This window comes from Mustela erminea, chromosome 11, assembly GCF_009829155.1.
Source record: "Mustela erminea isolate mMusErm1 chromosome 11, mMusErm1.Pri, whole genome shotgun sequence".
Taxonomy (NCBI): domain Eukaryota; kingdom Metazoa; phylum Chordata; class Mammalia; order Carnivora; family Mustelidae; genus Mustela; species Mustela erminea.
This window is the reverse complement of record NC_045624.1, coordinates 21,351,699-21,374,220: the sequence shown is the minus strand read 5'-3', so window position 1 is coordinate 21,374,220 and position 22,522 is coordinate 21,351,699. Positions and strand designations below refer to the sequence as shown.

Here is a 22,522-nt window from a genome sequence, read left to right as displayed (position 1 = left end):
CTACTTCTCACAAAGTTTGAACCCCTTTCTTTGTCCTCTTTTGCTACCTCCAGCTTAGCTGGTAACATTGATTTAAAACCCAGACATCAGGAAATCAGAAGTTTCTCTGCACATAAAGGTTACTAACCAAAAACATGTATCTCTCACCAACTATCAATGACTGTATTATAATTTTTGCTAGAAGGTACTGTTATCTTCCATACTTGGGTTTTAAAGAACATCACAAAGAACACTACAAATATGTCAAAATCAAAACTGCCTTCAGACAATAAGCTGCAAAACTGAATGTATCTCAGCTCATGACTTCTATTGTCATCTGTAGGTTATGCTATCTATGGTTATCACCACATCCAGAGTATTTTCTACAGGTCAATGTGAAACCCAGCATGAACGGGTCAGGAAAAGACACGCTCTAAAAGCTGATCCTTTGACGAAATGCCATTTAGAAATTTAGAAGCAAGAGCCAGTGAAAATCAGAAACTGCCGTCATCCGTACTCACCACTGCGCAGGACACAAAGGATCCCGAAGTCAGGCTGGACCTGTCCTGGAAGGAAGGGATTGAATTCCATTAGGAGAGCAGGCAAGCAGAGACAGCGAGTGGCAACACCACCTTTCTCCAGCTCCTCTTATTTGCAGACACACAGATTTTGGAATCTTCCAGGACTAACAATGAAAACCACACTAGGTTGTTTTCCCAATTCCTATGAAATGAGTCAGTAGGTCAAACAACTTCTCCACTTGGGAGAGAGAACAATTCCTTCAGCTGCACTCACTGTTTCCAGGGAGGGGACTCCCTCCCTGCGCCCCCTGGATCAAAGCGTGGCCACAGGAAGCCACGGAGCACCCACCACGTGAGCCACGTCACAGGGACTGCCGGGAGGTTTATCTTCTTCATGGGACAGTTTCTCCTCAGGAATATTGAGGAGGACAAAAATCCGGTGAGGAGGAGGATGTGGCTGAATTCTCTTCATTGAGAAGGAGTTGGCAGAAATTTTTCTCTGCTGAGACCGAGGAGTCATTTACTTGTATCTCCTAAATATTAGAAAAGCAGTAACTAGACCTCGAAAAGCGCCCCCCCCCAAACCGTTCCTGCTGTAAAACAGCCTTTCCTCCTCAAGAAGGACTGCATTACTCAAAAAATCCAATGATTATTCACTCAATCCACATTCTGAAAAACCCTTCCCAGGCTTCCGTGAGTCCCACCATTCAGACCCTTAAATCAGATAAAGCATAAGTATTTAAGAGCTTGCTAGCAGTCTTTTGAATCCACAACTCGAGACCATGAACACTGGCGCAGCCGTCATCATCGGACTCTACCGCCTACTCACTGGAGAGAACCTTTCTTTTCGTTAGCGACCTTCTGCGTTGGAAATCACCAGCACCCCGCAGTGCGTGCTGAGAACTCACACACATTCAGGCAAGTGCACGGACGCTGTGTCTCTCAATACAGGTACGCAGGTCTTCTGTGACAGTTCTTCCTCCGGAGACTGGAAATACTTTTGCTTTCTCTATCGAGAGTACTTTCTTTCCTTTCAAGAAGAGGTTTCGTTTTGATCTTGAGAAATTCTGATAAAACCACCAACTGAAAACCTGCCATTATAAGCGAGGGATTTCACAACGTTCATTCCAGAAAGACGGTGGCTGTTCATTTCTGGAAGTGATTCACTGCGAAAGAATCGCTGTTGGCGGCGGAGGGAGCGTTCACTTGTAGAAGGCAGCCTGCCCTCCGAGCAGAGCCCTCAGACCCGGCAGCCACGTGCCTTGCTGACCCCGCCGCAGCTCCCTGAATCACCGTCCCTGGAGATGACACGCAATGACCAATTTCCTCTTCTAAACTCCCTCACTGTACAAAAAACCCCCTTGGTCTACACACCCTGAATTAATCCTCTGCTCGGGTGGAAACGTGCAAATAAATCTGGGGAGGGCTACAGCCGTCTTCTCCACCTGTCAACGCTCAGTCGCTGGCGAGTAACCAGCATATGGATACTCACTTCCTGTGAGTATTTCTAAAAGAGCTTATGATATTTCCTTTGGTGGGGGGGAAGCAGGGAGAAAAGCAACGCAGGGAGAAGTAACTCCAACAAAACTCAAAGCATGCAATGTGATCACTGTTTACCAGCCACGCCTAATTTTAATTTGGTTTCTCAACCCCTGTGTAATTAAGACAGCCAAGAGAACAGCATCAGGAGAAAGAAGAAGAAGGGGAGGAAAAAAAAAAAAAAAAGACATTTCACAAATGCTTAGACCTTCAGTGCGCGTGACCAGAAAAGTAATTTTAGGATTCGAGTGAACCAATCCGAAGCTGGTGAGAGCATTAACCCTTCAAGGAAAGAGAAAGAGTTCTTTCCACTTCTCCCCCAAATTTCAAATACGGAAAACATCTCCCTCCCCCCACTAGGCACAGAGACACTGAAGGCACAGGCTCCGAGTGCCAAGCCGAGGGTCTGTGAAAAGAAAGAAGTTTTTCAGATTTGTGTGTGAAGGGGGCAGTAAATAGTTATTTATAGGACTCGTCACATTTACAGGGCGGGCATGTGGCTTTCACAGCAGAGCACCCTCGGAAAACGGGCCACGATGGGCTCCAATAGAACTTTCTGTATTTCTCTTGGTGTTGGCCAAACCTGATCACTTATGCCAGAGAAGACTAGAATTTCTTCACTGCGCAGATTGAGGAGGATTGTTTTTATCCCACCTTGGAGAGGATCAGTGGGGACTGAGTTCACTTTCTGAGCAGACTAGCAGACATTCTGCTCAAAGAGAAGCTTAAAAAAAAAAAAACAAAAAAACCTGTCCTTTATTTCCAGGCTACTAATGTGCTTCTGTCTTGGGTGGAAATGGTGGGAGGGGGAGCTCTTGACGGTAGAAGGGGAAAAACAGAAGCTTCCACTTGGGGCAAACGGAGGCTGAAGGCCAACGAATCAAATGCAGACACACAGCTGGGACACGGCAGTTTTGGCACTTCATTTCTGACAAGGTAACACTTGGCCACTTTCACCCTGACTCCTCTATTTCTCATTTTTGAGTGCTCAAGAGAAACATGAAGATAGACACGAAAATTTTTAATAAAGCCAACTGTATTTTATACTATGGAAGGAAATTTTCACCCATGTGCTATGGATTTAATCGTTGCCAAACTGCTCTTTTCAAATGAACGGTATGGGAACTGCTCACACAGTATGAATACACTCTTCAAATTGAGAGTGAGTGAAAACAGCACTGATAACTGATATGAAGAATTTAATTTGCACCAACAACACTACACAACAGTCACCCCTCTGCCCTCGCTCCCACGACCTTGTGAACCTCCCCAGTGGCAAGAGCAACACTCTATAAAATATCAAAAGAACAGCAGGAACCTATCTATTGTAAGGACAGCAGTTTTAAATACCTACAATTCCAAAAAATCCTATTGCTTCTGGGCTTGGCGAGCTGAAAAGCAATGATTAGAGGCCTGACAACTACTCAAATATTAGTACCCCTAATTTCCTCACTTACTGAAAAGTCTGCTTCCCTCTCCCACTGGGTCATGGTCACACACATGCCCACAGGTCTCAAAGCTTCTGTGCACTTTGTTCCTGTTTCAGATCGTGCTTTATAGTAAAGTTCCTCTCTTAAGGCCTGTGAGGTCAATGCAGATGGTTTGAGAAGAGAAAGGAAAAGCAGAGCAACACAGATAGATCTGAACTACGTGCTTGGGGGGTGTCGAGGGGACAACAGACAGAACATGAGCCCAACAGATGTGGCAGCGCCAAGAAGCTGCGGCCTGTTAGGACAACCTGGGCACTGTGGGGGCTGAGAGGGTGACTTCTCAGGTTGGGTATTTTGAATGTGACTGAACTACAGAGACTACCCAGGTCTGGCTGCTGAGCTGCGGACATGACTCAGGGGCAAATTTACAGATTCTGTGTTCCCTCTCAGACCTCTGGGCCCCCTGTCCCCCATCCCCACCCCCATTCTCCCCAAACAAAATAAAACCCTGTGACAAATGTTCTCTATATTTGACTTGACTCCAAGCTTTCTTTTAAGCAATCCGAATGAGTGCACTCTTCAGTGGCACTTTTCTAGAAAGAAGGGGGGGTGTGGCCTCACGTGGGAAGGGCACCACACTACAGGTAATCAGAGGGCCCATGTTTTGAGTCTTGGCTCCTCCTTTGGCTATGCTTTGCTCTGGTCCAGATCACCCAACCTCCTTAAGTCAGTTTAATCATCAGTGTTAAGAGCATAATGACAGGCAGGGCTGGCTCAGACACTACCAGGAGCTAGACACAGACCTGCTCATTAAATTTTCACTGCAACCCCAAATTCCATTACTGTCCAGACAAGGAAACTGAGTCCTGGGGAGTTTAGGGATTTGACCAGGATCATGCAATCAGTAGGTGGTAAGGCCAGCATTCAAAACCAGGGAGCCCTGCCTTGACCACTCTGCTCCGGAACCTTCCATCAGGATGTATGGCAGTCACACCAGGCTGAGGTGTATGTGGAGTAACACAGCACTTAACTTAGGAAACTACCTTGTAAGTTATGCCTGGGGCAGATTTGTCATCATGCCTCACACAAATATTTTCTGCAGAACTTAGAAGAAATTGAGGACAACGCCATATTGATAACTCGAACACATTCGTGTGTCCTTGAGAACAGCTCTGTATCATCAGCAAGTTACTCTGCAAAATCTGTGATATGGAGTTTTAAGACAAGAAGTATGGAGAGACCGTTTTCCATCAGTGTGGTTAAGGGAAGGTCAACGTCACAGGGTTAAAGCTGGACTCTCCGTCCAGTGACGCTGGGAGTGGTACTGCGTCACAGCCCACGGGGGCTGGGGGTGCACATGGAACTAGGAGACCCTTCAGGGGCATTTTCATCTGACTGACTGGCATCAGTCCATTCATGTGATGGGTGTGTTTGTACCCTGTTCTCAGAACAAGCACCAGTTACAAACTTTCTTCTGACTACAAGCTCCTCGGACTTGAAGAGGAAAAGCGAAAGATGAGAAAAATCTTTTCTTTCCATTACTACTATTGCTATGATTACTATTATTTTAAGTCAGGGAAAAACGAGGCCCCCATTAAAGGTCTGCCTATGAGGAACATCACTGAAGTTTTGCCCAATTCTTTCTTTTCTTTAAACTCACTCAGAGGCGGACTCTTCGATGTGAAACAAACTATGTTTCCCACACGCACACTGAATGGACCACAAGAGTAAAGGAAGTTGGGGGATCCCTCTGCTTCGATGGTGAATGATGATTTAGTCCTTTACTCTTTAAGGAAACAGAAGGCTCCTACGTAGGGTCTTCAAAGCTTTTCATGCTATCTACTCTACAAAGTCTACTGCATTCGCTTAGAACTTTCTGAATGGTTCCCTATCACGTTGGGTCACACCAAAACACTGAAAATACCTATGCCTAAAACAAAGACATCTGTTGACAAGAGAAGTTTAAGAAGAGAAAGAAGACAGACCACATTCTGGTGTGATTTCCACTTGAAAGGGCAAAGATTCTGGGAAACCTAGGTACATTAGATTTCGAAGCCGGCACTTGTTTCTCCCCCAAAGTCTACTGGGCGTGAAAAGCTACTTCCTATACTATAGTCATAAAGTCAGATGTTATTTGCTCCTATCATAACCATTCACATACTTCCTGTCATAAAAACTTGAACTCTGCTGGAATACTTGAGAAAACATGCCCAAAAAACTACAGGCAGGAAGTGACCATACAGATATATATTGTAAGTTCATATACCAATCTTAGCAAGGGACGAATCATCTTTTCTTGGAAAACCAGTATTGTGCTTTATTGTCTTGGGTGACTAATTCCATTTATGGCCCACAGAGTGAACTTTCAGTATAAAAAGAGCTTTATTTGCTGAGCTTAATCGATAGTTTTGTGGCAGCTTTAAGGATGTCTCTTAGAGGTACAGTGTGTGTACTGGGCTGCAAAGTACTTGCAGAGTTTCCTGGCCTGGAGCTAAAATCATGAAGATTCAAAACCTTATATGGGGTAGATGTGCACATTCTAAACGCACATGCAATGTTTTTTTTTTGGTGCCTTCGTACCTCTAAAAGAAAACAGGCTTCTCAATTCCTAGGCTCCCGTGTGTCTGGAGAGAAAAGCAGAGCCAGCTGCACACACCCAGTGATAGAAGAAAGTGTGCATGAACAGATTTGTTTACAAAACAGGGCCCCGCAAAGTCTGTCTCTCAGTGCCACAGCAGGATCCATCCAACAAAACAAACACACAAATGCAGAAGAATCTATGGGGACAACTCTTCCTGCTGATGAAGGTACAAGGGTTAGTGACTTACAGTGCAACAGTGCGGCCCGGTCTTGAACTCGGAATATGTCACAAAGCCCAGGTGCACATACTTAGACAAAGTACGATGGTTTCAATGCTCCTTCTTTGGCATTTAAAAGTCTCAAATTTATTTCTTCAGCGTTGGCATGCTGTCCTACTTGGAATCCCACGTATTTCTATCTGGATAGGGTGGTCCCTTTAAACTCATCAGGAAACAACAAAACCAACACATTCTACTTATTTGACTTCAATTTACTGTTTGGCCATGCAGCCAGGTTTGCAAGTTCAGCCTTTGACTCCCTTCTTCATGGAGCCAAGTACAAGCAGCACCTATTTTCAATGACGACTAACTCTGTCCTCCTGCCTCCCTTTCCCACTGCCAATAAACATGGTGGACCTTTATCACTTCGTTCTTGGACAAGCATGACAGCCTCTGTAATTGGCTCCATGGCCAGGGAGCAACTATGTGATGGAAAAACACAGTAAAGTGAGAGAAGATGGGGTTCTGGGTTTGGGTCTGCCAGATACAAACCACGTGATCCCAAGAAAATTGTGTCATCTCCTCAGAACTCAGCGTTCCCATCTGCAGCATGAAGAAAACGGCCATCAAATCCCAGGGCGTCATCCATTATGAACACAGTCACCAAATATGATCTTTTGAAATTCAGCTTCCTCAGATCACTGCGCACCTTAAAAAATCTTTAGGGATTTTGCTAAAATTTCAGTTCTTCAGCTTGAATTAAACACGAGAGTCTTCTATAAACTGGAAGGCACCACACAATGCAGGAGGAACCCTACCGGGGGTCATTTCTTGAGTTGCATGCACTAAGTATTATCCAGGACTTTTATATATTTTTAGACACATAGGCTCTAAGTCCCATGGCCATTCTGGAAGGCTGGTTTCATAACTCTACATTACATATCAAGAACCTGAGGATCTGTGAATAATATACCCAAGGTTACGTAACCTCGTTAGGTGCAGGAAAGTACGTACAAACCTACACGTGCTTAATTATCAAGCCTACTAAGCCATACTGAATGCTTTGTTTTTTAAGATTTATTTATTTGTTTAGAGACAGAGAGCGTGCACACATACATAAGTACACAGGGGAGGGCCAGAGGGAGAAAGGGAATCTCAAGCAGATTCCCCACTGAGCGCAGAGCCTGACTTGACTACGGGTTGGATCCCATGACCCTGAGATCATGACCCGAGCCCAGACCAGGAGTCAGATGTTTATGTGACTGCCCCACCCTGGCAGCCCGAGTGCTTTAACTGGAACATAATATGTGTGTGGGGGGGTATTTTTTCTAATTACATGAGTCATCATTCTCTAAGTCCCCAGAATGATCAGGCTGTATAAGGAAGGGCAGGTCATCATAACATAAAAACGTTGACAAATAAAGTGATCACCTCATACTTCATCCTCAACCCCAGCCATCTATTCCTGCTCATTTTTTAGGCTGGTAAACATCACAGAATACAAACGCAAATGCAGTGTAATTTACTTGTTGACAGTTAACTTGTTCAACAGTTAACCGAGGAAGTCAGAGTCAATGGAGATGATCTCACGAGAGGTAGACTCTTCCAAGAGAACGGTGTGTATACCCAAAGACTACGAGGGGCCCTTGGGAAAATGTGAATGCTCACCCCAAAAGTACTCTCTTTATGATTCTACCACAGAACTCACCAATTTTTGTTAAAAGAAATAACACGCTGTTGCATCATACCCTAAATTTCTGTTCTATAATGTGAACCAAACTTAGATTCCGTTTCTTTTGAGCTCCTCAAAACTGAGTCCTAATAAAATCTCTTTAATTTCTTTTTCTTTTTAACTGTTTGCTTTAAATGTTTGATTCCTTTCAAGGTGATTCTCTTAGTTTTCTGGTACTAGTTACCTTCAATAATAAGGACCTTCTGAAATGACAGGAATAGAAAAAGGAAGAATGAAAGAATTATTGATAGTTTCCTGATGATCCCTACTTGTTTTTTTTTTTTTTAATCATCTGTTTATATATAACAGTTTATAATTTGGAAGAATTTGGTCTTATAAGACTTCACTTTGGAAGGGCCCCACTGTATCAAGATCCTTCCCGACACAAAACGTGCATATATATTTGTATATAAAACTAAATGGTTTTGCACAAGAAACAACAAGCATTGGCAAGGATGTTGAGAAAAAGTAACACACATGCACTGTTGGTGGGAAGGCAAACTGGTGCAGCCACCATGGGAAACAATATGGAGGTTCCTCAAAAAATTTAAAAAAGAATAATCCTATGACCCAGTAATCGTACTACTGGGTACTTCGCCAAAAAATACGAAAACACTGATTCGAAGAGCTATGTGCACCCCTATGTTTACTGCAGCATTATTTACAAGAGCCAAATTCTGGAAAGAGCCCAAGTGTCCCTCCACAGATAACTGGATAAGGAAGAGGTGGCAGATATGTACACAATGGGATATTATTCGGCCATAAAAAGGACATTTGCAACGACATCGATGGAGCCAGAGAGTATCATGCTAAGTGAAATAAGTCAGTCAGAGAAAGACAAATACTGTATGACCTCACTCATAACGTGGAATTTAAGAAACAAAAGAACACAGGAGAAAGAGATAAAGAAAGCAAGAGATAGACTTTTAAATTTTTTTTTTTTTTAATTTGACAGACAGAGATCACAAGTAAGCAGAGAGGCAGGCAGAGAGAGAGGAGGAAGCAGGCTCCCCGCTGAGCAGAGAGCCCGAAGCGGGGTTCGATCCCAGGACCCTGGGATCATGACTTGAGCTGAAGGCAGAGGCTTTAACCTACTGAGCCACCCAGGTGCCCCAAGACAGACTTTTAACTGCAGAGAACAAACTGATGGTCACCAGAGGGAGGTGAGTGGAGGGCAGAGGAAACAGGGGTGGGGATTAAAAAGTGCACTTAACTACGATGAGGAAAAATACACAACTAAGTGGCTTTGGTTCCTGCAAATATCCTTCAAGCAAAGGTTCAGACAAGGGCTATTCTGAGAATGATTTAATGGGATTTATACTATAAAACCTCAAACGCGTATTGACTTAACCAAGACGACTCTGGAAACAAAGTGTGATTACTATGCTTTTTCTAGTGACTATAATACCCACTTCCAAGAATCTAATAAAATAATGTGTCCCATGCCAGAAAGAAACCCAAGAAGGCATGCCCTCAGAAGACCTAGTCTTAAGCTGGTAAATTCGGACTGTGAGCAATCAGAACACTACTGGTGAGCTTTCCGTCCTGCAGAATTGTTGTCTGCTGTAGGGATCTCGAACTGTTCCTCAACAGACAACAGTTCTCTTGATAGCTCCTTCCCTCTGAAAAGCAAAAGGTGCTTGCTACTCCTCATTAAGGAAAATTGAGAGCCTGTGATCTACACGTCCCAGTAGAGATCCTTTTCCCCTAGGCAAAGGATGGACAGAAGCTCAGTAAGGCGCAGTCCAAAATTAACACGTAAGTACATCTAAGAGCCTTTCCTAGATGTCGGCCATCTGGGACTGGGGAGTGGGGAGAGCAGAAGTGGGATGGGAAGGAAGAGGGGGCAACTCAACAGCTCTGGACTTCCATGATTCCGAAAGCATGTTTAACACAGGACCGAATGCTTTCCAAAGGGGATTCTCCAGCACTGATGCCAAAGGTGGCCTAATGATGCCGTCGCAGTGTATGTTCCCGAAAGCCGCCAGTAACGGTGCTCTCTCTTTAAGCCAGAGCAGAAGCTGAAAATGCAAGCGGACAGCATGGGGCCGTGTTGCAGCAGCACTGACAGTCCTCGCAAGCAGCGAGGCCCGTGCTTCAGAAGCTCGGGGCGGAAAGCTTGTTCTGGAGAGCACCCAGCAGAGAGCATTGGGTTTCCTCCATCTAACCAGGTCACCCAGGCATGGAATGCATAGCTCTGCCAGACAGAGAGCGTTTTGGATGCCTGAGAAACAACAGCTTGTCCGGGCTACTGATGCGGAGAGAGGCCATGGTTTCCTTTTCTTCTGCTTTGAGTGGCGTCCTTGACGTCACAACGGCAAGGAACCACTGCGGGGACAGACGACAGGGCGCAGGCCAAGAGTGCCCTGCTCCGTCCTAGGGCGGCTTTCATCTCATTCTGACATCTTCTCGGGCTGCAGAGAGTTGGCACAAAAAGAGGTGAAGGGTTGCGGCTTAAAAATAAAGGCCATCTCTGGGCTGAGCAAACAGACCTCTGGGCACGCTAACCGTCACCTTCGAGAAACTTCCAATGTGTTTCAGACAGAGCAGACTTCCCAGGGAATGTCTGCAAGGATTCTGCTGATGGTGCAGACATCTGTGCTTTCCCTAAGAGCTCAACTTCTCGGATATCAAAACATAGCCTCTCCTAAGAGGCGCTTTAACTCCTGAGAGAGGCGAGGAGCTTGGGAGAGCAGGCAGACGATCCTTGCAAGAGACGTGTCCTGCTCTCCGGGATAAAAATACCCTTTGAGGGATTTTATAACTTAAGTTCGAGCAATTAAACATGTGCATTAGTCCCCCAACTGCAGGTGTTTGGACAAATGGCGAACGCTGTTCACACGCTGGCGGGTTCCACTCACCATTATTTAAAACGAGTTGTCTGTATCAGTCCCCAGAGCACATTGAAAAGCACGATCTTTCGTGTTTTAACCTCACATCAAAATTATAAATTATATTTAGCTACATGAGTGTCAGATCATTTATTTCCATTATAAACGCAATGCTAACTCCAGACGTACCAGGCAATGTGCAGACAGCGTCTGAAAGCATCAGCCCACCGCTTTCATAAGCAGAGAACAGTCTTCTGTTGCCACAGCTTTGCTCTAGGCTCAGTTTTCTGCCTTGGGAGCACTCACGGCTCTCACCAAGCCTGAGCCCTAGCCTAACCCACACAGTGCTGGGGTCCTTTGGGACAGATGAAGCTAGAACACCGAGGTCAGAGGGGCTGGTTCTGGGGGGCGGGGTGGTGTGTGTGTGTGTGAGAGAGAGAGAGAGTGAGAGAGAGAAAGAGAGAGAGGTGTGATTTGGGGCAGAGCACAGCATATGGAGGACAATGGATACACCTGTTCCCAGGACTTCTGTGCTTGTATTTGGAAAAGCAGTTCAGCAGAAGGAACAACATTTCTGAGCTATCCTGCCCTTTTATCAGCTTTTTCTTTTCTTAATTAAGAGGCACACTCCCAGTGTGGCCCTTGGGTCAATCTTGTTTCAAGAGAATCATCTGCTACGAAGACTGACTTACTTTCAAAGGTAAAAGAGGGTAGAATTCTGACCTCAAACTCTCATTTGAGACCCCTACAACAATACCACCCTTCTGCCTCCAGGCTGTCCGGAACAACCCTCACCTTCTACAGGTGTCTCAGGCCCTGCTCTGGAAACTCATCTTTGGGCTCAAGTGCTCTTACCTGGGTAGATAACAAACTCTGGGTCTCATTCCTACTGTTAAAAAAACAAACCAAAACAAAGCTCTCAGTATGTTCCGTGATTAAACAATGGAGAAGATGCGGCCAACATTACTTTTTACCTACATTTTTTTCCCCACCAAATGCTGGTTATACTCAAGAGGTGAAACTTATTCTAGCCCTACCTGTGTTTTTATTTTATAAGAGCTCTTTATGGTTTAAGAACCATAGTTAAATCTCCTCTGAACTGATTTATTAAACTTAAGTTTTCAAGAAGACAACGAAGGGATTTCTCAAACTTACAGGAGACGATTTATTTTTATCTGAGGTAAAGAGAGCGACAAATAATTTCTTGCCATTCGTATCTTGATTAGAATTTTCTAATGCTCGAATTCCTGGTTATAAGCCACAGTAAACAATCAGTCCTTCATTCAGGAGCAACTACTGAAAAGGCGATATTTAAAAGAGGAAAAAATAAAACATGATGTGATTAAAACCCTATGCACGTCTTCACTTCAAGGCAAACGCTGTGCCCATCTGGGTATTTAAAAGGTGCCAAATATCATTGGGATCTAGATTTAATTCATGTCATAAAGAAAGCACCGTATTTAATTTGTTCACAAAAGACCTAGAACCTCATGGAAATGATGGTGGTGATAAGGACAGTGAAGTGAACGATGATTAAAATGAGGTATTCATTTTTAAATTTTTTAAATGCAGGATCAATCACAAACGTGAACAAACTTTCAATGATCTAGTGTTCCACTCCTAATGAGAGAGGGCAATTTTGAAGATAATTTTCAGCTTTAGTAGGTTTCTGCCCTAATTTGCTCCTCTGTTGGGAAATCTTTTAAAAAATTAGTGGGTTTAAAAACCCTGGCTGCGTTCAGTCGGGAGGCCAAAGAGGGAGAGACAACACTTGTTCCCAGGGGCCTCAAAGACAGAGCCTGAGAACCTGGAGACGCAAACACATGACCCGAGTGGAAGGCACTGTTTTCGTTCACTTTAGTGGGTACTGAGGACCAGGGAGAACCTGAGAACACAACCATCTTTTTGAGTGAGAGGAAACCAGACATGCGCCGGGCCACCCCACCCCTGCACAGATGCAGAGGTACCCATGTTTAGAAGTGACCGCTGTGCCCTCCGACCTGCCTCTCAGGGTGGCCACCTTCAGGGCTGCTGGTTTCCTCACGTCCACACTCTCTTGCCCACTGAGTCTTACAAGGAACCGCAGCCCTGATCCCTGTTTTCAGTCCAAGGACTCTGATGGGATTTCGTTATGAATCTTCCTTAGACCCAACAGCCGGAGACGACCTCTCCCTTCTCCAATCGCCCTTTGAAAATGGTAGAGAATAGGTCTATCCAGTTCTAACTGTATTGGTAAAAAATAAAATAAGATTTAGGGGAGCCTGGGTGGCTCAGTGGGTTAAAGCCTCTGCCTTCACAGCTCAGATCATGATCTCAGGGTCCTGGGATCGAGCTCCGCGTTGGTCTCTCTGCTCAGCGGGGAGCCTGCTTCCCTTCCTCTCTCTCTGCCTGCCTCTCTGCCTACTTGTGATCTCTCTGTCAAATAAATAAAGAAAATCTTTTAAAAATAAATAAATAAATAAATAGAATTTAAAAAGAGTTCTCCTCCAGTCTATCCGAACTCAACCAACAGTCATCATCCGATCCTATAATGCACACATGAGAAATCCGTTTTCAAGAAATCCGTTTTCACAGACTGTCACTTGTGCTTGTTACAAAGAACTTTCTACATAAGCAACTATGTGTTCTTTTCCTTCACAGGACATTATAACCTGCAGTTGCCTTTGTGCTTACATGCTCCCTGTTTCCTCCACTAGGCTGTACATCCCATGAAGGCAGGATTAATGTCTGTGTGATCCTTGCGGCAACACTGTGGATGAAGGGAGGGAGGGGGAGGGGACAGAGGGGAAGGGAGGAGGGGGGAGGAGTGAGGGAAGAAGAGAAGCAGCCGGAAAAGCAAAGGCAGGGAAGGGAAGACTAACCCAACAGCAGCTAGGCTGGTTTTGGTAAACAGAGGAGGACTTCCGCAGTTTGATCAAATTTTACATTCACAGAATTTAAAATTATTTGTCACGATAATCCCATCAAGTTTCATTACCTCAAGTCATCTTTTAACATTAAATTAAAATTATTACTTCCGACACAGAGGCATGGAAGTGGGGAGTAATTTGCTTCCCGATCTTTTTTGTTGGGTCTATACAACAGCCACTGAAGGAGGTCCTTCTGCTTACTGGCCTTTTAAATCGCCTGTTTTTAAATACAAAGCTCCTTCTCTAGGTGGACGGTTTAAGGATTGTGATAAAGGTCCCGCATTTCTTCCTTTTTAATCATAACCCTATCTTGGAAACACAAAGCCTCACTTTTAACTTTGGATACGTTTACTACAAGGAAGAACTAGTTCTCGAGAAACCCTTCTCATTTTTACCACTCACGTAACAATGTAGTTCCTGGTAAAGGGACACCAGTCAATGAAGAAACCACGTGCCAATAATAAGCAGAGTCACAGGGTCAGGGCCACCTCAGACCTGACAGCTAGAAAGGCAGGTGTGTCACTAAGAGGGTTCTCATGAGCCCTGATCCCCTGGCTTGGGGAGGGGGAAGCCCCCGAGGTGTTCATCCTCGGACAACGTATCCCACACCAGGCACCATACAGGATGGATAAGGACTTGCCCAGGCTCCAGCCGCCCCAGCTCCCCGAGGCTGCACACACCTCCCCGTAGGCCTCAGGGCTCAGTCTCTGCAAGGGACAGGGGCTGTAGGAAGCAGTGACAGAATCACGTGCGCCACAGATGAAGTGTGAATGGTGACTCTTTTCGAGGGAAAGAAAAGTCCAAATGGACCAGTATGGTTTTGAAGCCATTGGTCCAGGAACGGCGACTGGCCAGAGAATTTAGCCTGCTGAGCTGAGAGCAGGCCCCGTCTGGCCTTCTGCTGAGGCAGAGACAAACATAAACGCATGAACTCGAATCCTCGGGAGGTCACCGGCCTGGGAATTGTGAGAATTAACAGAACGAACGCGCGCCTTTCGCGTCTGAGTCCTGCGGGTCTCCTGGGATCATCTCCCCCGTGAAAAACACATCCAAGGACAGATCACGGTCTGTCCTTCCCACACTCAAGTCGTTTAGAATCCAGATGCTCACCTCCCTTCTTCTGGATGGTGGCATCTTCTTCTTGACTGACACGGCGTTCACAAACCCAGGGAGCTACGGGAGCTACCCTCGGGACACCCATCACAAGGCACGCACGAGAGGCAGCGAGGTCTCCCTCCTGACAGCTGGGCTAATTCCCCTGGGTCCGGGCCTGCGTCACCGGTGTCCTAGGAATGTAACCTTCGCCACCACGCCCTCCTGATGGCAATCAGCTGTGACGTGCTCACGCTGAGGTAGGATGTCGCGCATGGAGGGGTCTTAACACCTCCAGCAAGCCCCACTGGGAGACAGGACTCGAAGCCAACAATCTATAATTAAACCTAGTGCCAATGTGGGTTTGTTAAAGGCCCCCAGAGCAAATCGTGTTTTCCCTGACTAGGGCTTGGCTTCCTTGCTTTAAAAAGGATTCTTAGTATTTATTGCAGTAAAATTAAGCACTTTCAAATTTCTGCCAGATCCCCTGGAGAAATATGGTTTATTAATACCAAACAAATGGGATGCTTGAAAGGCAGGAGACCCAGATTCTAGTCCCTGGCCTGCTACTGACTCACTGGGTGGCTTCAGGCAAATCACTTAAATCAAGTAGACATCATAGTCAACAGGCACAGAATGGTGCCTTGGTAGGTGGGCAGTGCCCTGTGAGGTCTGAGGCCAGGTTCAATGGTGAAACTAAGTCAGTACAGACAAAGCCCTCTGCTAGCGGCCACTGCCTGGAGCGCCATTTCTGTAGCTGGGATCAAAGCGGCCACCCTGAAAGACGACCCTACAGTTTTTTTAGTTCTTGAAGCTGAAGAAATGGTGTGAAACTTATTTAAAAGAGGGGCAGTCCCACATAGGAAGGAGCCAAGAGCACAGCTTCTAGAAGCGAACTCTGTGGATCTGAATCCTGGGTCTACCACCTGTGAGCATCCATTTTCTCATCTGTAAAATAGACACAAACAGTAGCTACTGGTCACATGTAGATGGGTGTGAAGATTTCAGGAGTTACTACTTGTACTGGGGGGTGAACAGGAGCTCCTGGCTATACAAGTTAACGAAGCAGCAAAATCAAGTAAAGTTAATATTCTCTGGAATACGAAATAAATTTATAAACTTGCATTTGCAAAAAACCTTTATACTATGGAGTTCACAGAAATGCTTTTCCCCCTATTTTCTTGGAAGCTCATACTCTCATTGATGCTTTTACAAAATCACACTTCAACAAAGTTGCCAGGCAGATTGGGGAAAAAAGCAAAAATAAAAAGAAGCCTTAAAAAAAAAATTCTAAAATAAAAAATCCCAATTGATGGATGAACCAGCCTTCTAGGAAGAGCTGGAGAACTAACCACCTAGATGCCATCCATGTGCTGCTCTCTCTACTTCAGACCTCTCTTCTGAATCACAGACTTCAGTATCCACCCGTCTGCCCAACACCTCCATGAGAATTCTAACAGCCATCTCAAAGTCAACAAGTCGAAAACAGAACTCCTGGTTTTGCTCCCCTCCCCCCATAAACCAGGTAGTGGGTACCATGGGATACATTCACACACACCCGAACACTGTAGAAGGAACAGCTAGATCCCCAACAACATGAATGAATTCTATAAACATAATATGGAGGAAAAACATATAGCTGCAAAAAACTAAAAACGTGTTTATATGTCTCAAAGTACCTTTAGCAATGCACATTTATGTGATAACACATATACGTTTGTTTTTAAAAAAAAAAAAATCAAGAGAATTACAGACACCAATTTCAGAATTGTGAGGAAACCACAGAAGTACAGAGAGATCCAAAAGTATTTGTAATGTTTTGATTCTTAAATGGGGTGGTGGCTCACTAGAGCACTTTTTTTTTTTTTAATTGTCCTTTAGAGCTTATTTTTATGTCACACATCATCTTTTGTATATATAAAATGATCAAATTAAAAAAAAATACAACCCGGGGCGCCTGGGTGGCTCAGTTCGTTGAGCAGCTGCCTTCGGCTCAGGTCATGATCCTAGCGTCCTGGGATCGAGTCCCACATAGGGCTCCTTGTTCCGTAGGGAGCCCCCTTCTCCCTCTACCACTCTGTCTGCCTGTGCGCTTGCGCTCTAGCTCTCTCTCTCTCTGACAAAAAAATAAATAAAATCTTAAAAAAAAAAAAAAATACAACCCATAAAAATGAATTCTGTTGAAAGTTATATTTCAAAAAAAAAGATAGTAAGTTATATTTCAAAACAATAAACTAAGCAGCGTAGGAAAGTAAATCTTGCTAAAAATAGGAAGAAATTAATGTATACTAATACCACTGGTTATGGAATATAATTACTTGATCAAGGTGATTAAGACACACACGTAGTGAGTGGATCAAATGCCAAGGAAAAACTACTCTGACCAGGTTCACAGGTCAGAACAAATTTATTTATCAGGAATGTGTTTCCTATTTTGCTAGGTTTTCTTTCTTAAAAACAAAATGGATTAGCATTCCTCGTTAGCAGGACCATCTGGGCCTGCAAAGGATGAGGAGGTCTCCCAACCCTGCCCCCATAGAGGCCAAGGGTTGTGTAGGAGAAGCTCAGAGCCACACCTGTTGAAGGCCCATGATTTTAGATTTTACTCTTCTTTCCTGCATCAGCACGGATGACAGACAGTTGCTGTAGCCAGGCTCAAAATACGCTTCCTTCTGTTTAGAACATCTGAGTTGAAGTCTTAATTGAGCACAGGATGCGAGTCTGTTTTCGAAGGAAGTGACCGAGCTCAGAGCAGCGCTAAGCATGATGTGCCTTGTTTACCTATCTGTCCCAACAGGCAGAAGACAAAAAGAGGCCTGTGCATTTCTTGTCCTTTTCCAACAGGAGCTGGATCTCTCTGAATGGCCAGGGAGGAGAAGAGAGTCTGATTTAGAGTTGGCATGGGTTTATGGGAAGAAATGTCTTTGTAGCTCGTCCTAAATATTATGGTAACTTGGACTGAGTTAGTCTCCAAGGGAGAAGTCGCCACATGTTATAACAGAAGCCACTGGGCTTGGCAAGGAAGGAATGAAAGAATTGCAATTAAAGCAGTGCCATTTCTCCATCATGGAGAAGACAGGCGGGCCAGGAGGATACCCTGTCCTCTTTTTCCAAGGCCGGTCCAATTAAACCTTGCCCTCTTAAATCAGCCTTCCCCATACTCTAAAGAGGACTAAATGCTGAGATGAATTTTAATTTGTCATCAATTCTTAAGGAGAGCTTTTTCTTCCTTCCTACTAAAAAAAGAAAAAACAAGTCAACAGACAGATTCAAAAACAGGAGTGCCAGAAAAAAGATCTGAGCTTGAGAAGGTTGCGAAGGTACAGTTTTCAAATGTATCTATTACTTTTGTGGCTCTAAATAAGAGAAGACTGTGTTCTGTTTTGATGTATACCCCACCACCCCACCATTTAATTTTTGAAAAATTACATCCTTGCCCCTATCTGCCTTGCTATTTTGATGGGTCATTCCCAAACATAAAATGCCCTACTTTGAGGCTTTCCAAAGCTACGAGGAGTGCATTTTGGTACAAAGCAGGCTGTTAATGAGTTTTTACTGAGTGAACCTGCATTCTTTCTTGGCCTTGATTTGGATATAAATTATAAGACTTCGCAGACAAACAATAATGTAGTTTCTAGCCAGCCAGGTTTCTTCTTAAGGTGAAAACAAATTATAAAAGGCGTAAACCTTGGTTCATAGATTAAGTATATACACAGACCCATGTATTTTATGAAACACAGGAGCCCAGAGGTGACTTTGCTATGCCATACCAATTTTTTTATAAATAAAAAAAGAAAATTCACATTATTTACTATAGGTCTGCAGAAATCATCATACACTTGCATGATTAAAGCCAAGATTATAAAGCAAAGTATTGAATGCTGCTTATGCTTGTATTTCTTGATCAAACTCATCATAATTTACTATTTCTAAGAGGAAAAACAAGCTTATATAATGGTACTCATTACCATATCTAATTTCCAGTTATGAGAAGCAAAGGGAATGAGTTTTGAGGGGAAAAAAGAAAGGGACAGAGGTGCCTGGGTAGCTCAGTCATTAAGCATCTGCCTTCAGCTCAGGTCATGATCCCGGGGTCCTGGGATCGAGCCCCACATTGGGCTCCCTGCTCTGCGGGAGGCCTGCTTTTCCCTCTCCCACTCCCTCTGGCTGTCTTCTCTATCAAACAAATAAAATCCTTTTTAAAAAAGAGGGAGGACAAAATATAAATGTAAATAACACAGTTTGGGTTTACAAAGTGGTTTTCCATGTATCTCATTTGAAAAGAAAGGAGATGTGTTAACTAGACAGGTGAGGAACCAAGGGGGTGTGTGTCTGTGACTATGTGAGTGTGAGTGCACAGGTGAGTGTGAATGTATGTGGGTGGGTGTGAATGTGTGTGCATGAGTGTGAATGTGAGCGTCAGTGCACGTGTGAAAGACACAGGAGAGAAAGAGAGAGGGAGAGATCTAGAATAACTGGAAGAAACAAGAGACCTTTAGGAATGTTCAAAAACCATGTAATTTGGTGTCTCCTTAAAAAGCACCAATATTATTTAGATACTGTCCTAGGTTGGTACAGAGTATAAGCTACGGAACAGTAGTCCTGAGTGCTGATGACAGGGGTGTACAGAACGTGATTTAGAGGTCTCTGGGGAGGGTGATTTACTGGCAGACCCCTGCCATAGCTAACTGAAGGCCAGGCTGATACATTCATCCAGACACCCAGAGAAAACACCCTCCAACAGGCGCCGGAGGGCTCATTCAGCAGAAATTCAGAGTACCCCAGCAGGTCAGGGCTCCCTCCCTGGCCCACAGCAAAGGCTGGTGGTGATCACAGGAACACAGTGAGTCTGTCGCTCCACATCCACACATTAAGGACCTACTATGTGTCAGGCAGTGCACGTGGCAGATGCTGAAATGTGGTGGTGAAGGCAATGAAGAAAAAGTTCCTGCCCTCAGGGAGCTTACACTTTAGCTGGGAAGCATGGCAAGTCCCAGGGAGAGACAGCAGGGACACGGATGGCGCTGGCTGGTGTCATTAAGACAAGAGTTTAAATCTTGCTCTGCTGCTGACCATGGAGACATTCTTGAACTCCCTAATCACGGCTTTCTTTACGTGTGAAATGGGGTGATCACGTTGAAATGACCGCGGGAGGTATGTCTGTCTGTCAAGCACTTGCGAGTTCTGGTGCACACGGAGCCCAGCAAGTGGCGGCTGCGCAACAAAGGACACACACAGAAGCTTGCTCTCTTTCCCCAGAACACTCCCCGAACTGTTGGACAAGGAGCTAAACCACATCATCCCTTCACCAAAGTTCTGTACGATTTTGGCCAATCAGATGGCCGCCAGCGCTACGGGGCTAGACAGGCAAGTCTAGTTGCTAAAATAGACCCCAGCAAGAGGCCCAAAGTGCTGCTGTAATGGGTACGTTTTCGGTTTCTTCAGGAGGTAGGTAGCAAGCAGGTATTATCAGATGGCCTCTAGTAACTTCAATAACTTATAAGCATTTTCTCTTTTAAAACAAACCTAGGACTCTTCTTTCAATAAAGATACTTTAACAAAATAAAAAAAATAATAATAATAAAACAAACCCCCTAAGCCTGGGTGGCTCAGTCCTTTAAGCAGCTGTCTGCCTTCAGCTCAGATCATGATCTTGGGGGTCCTGGGATCGAGCCCAGCGCCGGGGGCGGGGGGTGTCCCTGCTCAGTGGGGAGCCTGCTTCTCCCTCTGCCTTTGCTGCTCCCCATGCCTGTGCGCACATACGCACTCCTCTCTCTTAAATACGTAAAATATTTTTAAAAAAACAAATACAACAAACCCTATAAAAAGTACCACCACCACAGTGAATGTTCTGGATGATGACGCCACAAGGAAAGATGAAGAGTTCCACTCAGGACCCCCATGCTGGGAAGCCCTAGAGGGGAACGGCTGGAGGAGTACTGCCTGGCCCCCCAGCGCCCCCTATCCTTCACTGCAACGACGATGCTGCTCCCTGGCACACAGCGCTTTAAATCTGTCACACGGGGTATCGAGCTCACTGGGCAGTTGTAAGGATTAAAATCACAAACATCCGCAGAGCAATCAAGTGAATACCCAACATACAGAAAATAGGACATAAATGTTAGCGACCATTACTCATGGCAAATCCAGTAATGTTATTATCTTGCTAATAAAAACACAGGAGCCAAGCATCAAGACAACAACTGAACCACGGCAGAGGAAACCGAGTTCTTTCTTTGGTTCTCGGGCCAAGTTGATGCATCGCAGTGTGTACGCCCCATCCCTTCTGCAATCCACTTCCCTCACCTACACAAGTTACGTACAAACAGAAGCACAAATCTGTCTATGTGCGTGAAGGTCTATGTGCACACACACCCACAGGGAGGCCTGGAGAGACCTGGCGCAGTCTTGTTAATATCCACCGCGGCTGAGCCACTGACACGTCGGTACTCTCCCATTAGGATGCTCAGGGTTCTTCAGAGAAACAGGAACAAACAAGGTGTGTGTGTGTGTTTTGTGTGTGTGTGTGTGTGTGAGAGAGAGAGAGAGAGAGAGAGAGAGAGAGAGGGAGACTGTCTCTGTGCAAGTATGGCAGAGAGAAAGACGGAGAATGATAGAGAGATTTTTCTTAAGGAATTAACTGGCTCAGGCGGTTACAGGGATTGGCAAATCTGAAATCCACAATCAGGTTGGCGACCCAGGGAAGCGCTGGGTGGCAGTCCGAACTGGAAGGTCATCGGGAGACAGAATTCCTTGTTCGGGGGTGGGAGGAGGACCCAACTTTTTCTCTTAAGGCTGTCAACTGCATGAGGGTAATTATGGAGGGTAATTTGCTTTACTCAGATCTACTTTAAGTGTTTAACCTCATCTAAAAATACCTCCACTGTGACATCTATCTCAGTGTTTCACCAAGTACCTGGGTACCATGACCCAGCTAAGCCGACACATAAAATTAACCATCACGCTCTCCTTGCGAGAGAGGTGACATTTGGATGGTTCTCCACCACAGGAAAAGCCCCTAGAATGCATAAACATTTCACTCTCTGCGATCAGATTAGAAGCAAGATATTCGGGGCGCCTGGGTGCCTCAGTGGGTTGAAGCCTCTGCCTTCAGCTCAGGTCATGATCCCAGGTTCCTGGGATCGAGCCCCACATCCGGCTCTCTGTTCAGCGGGGAGCCTGCTTCCTCCTCTCTCTGCCTGCCTCTCTGCCTACTTGTGATCTCTCTCTGTCAAATGAATAAATAAAATCTTTAAAAAAACAAAAAAAGGCAGGATATTCACACGAGGCACCCACTTCTCTAGGGGTGAAATTGAAACCTGAGCACAACCTGTGAAGCAGATGCAGAAGACGACGGCGCAGGGACAGCAGGACAAGGCGGGGAATGAAAGCGCTCCAGTCCACAGAAGCGACGGGCCTCTTGAAGGAGGGCTGCAAACTCAGTGCCGGGCAGAGCCCGGCGTGTAACACAGAGGACTGACACAGACAGTGTCAGGGGTGCCTGGAGGGCACAGGGCATCCACGAGAGCTGCCCCCTGCTGCTCGCCGCGGAAGCCTCCACGTCCACCATCCTTGTCCGCCATCCTTTCCGCACCGGCCCCAGGAGGCAGCATGGCTCAGGGGCAGGGCCTCCGACCTCCACTGAGACAAGAGGGGGCCCCGGCTCCCAGCCCGACAACCCGCCAGCAGCC

The 22,522-nt window shown here is 45.3% G+C and overlaps 1 long non-coding RNA gene across 2 annotated transcripts in view; it reads right to left on the bottom strand.

The window, feature by feature from the left end:
• The window catches only part of LOC116569261, a 36,741-nt gene extending 28,279 nt beyond the window's left edge, over positions 1-8,462 (bottom strand). For both annotated transcript variants that reach the window (XR_004276939.1, XR_004276940.1), the window contains exon 1: positions 501-8,462. This is a non-coding gene — a long non-coding RNA (uncharacterized LOC116569261). The remainder of the gene's footprint in view (positions 1-500) is intronic.
• Between the last annotated feature and the right edge of the window lie 14,060 nt (positions 8,463-22,522).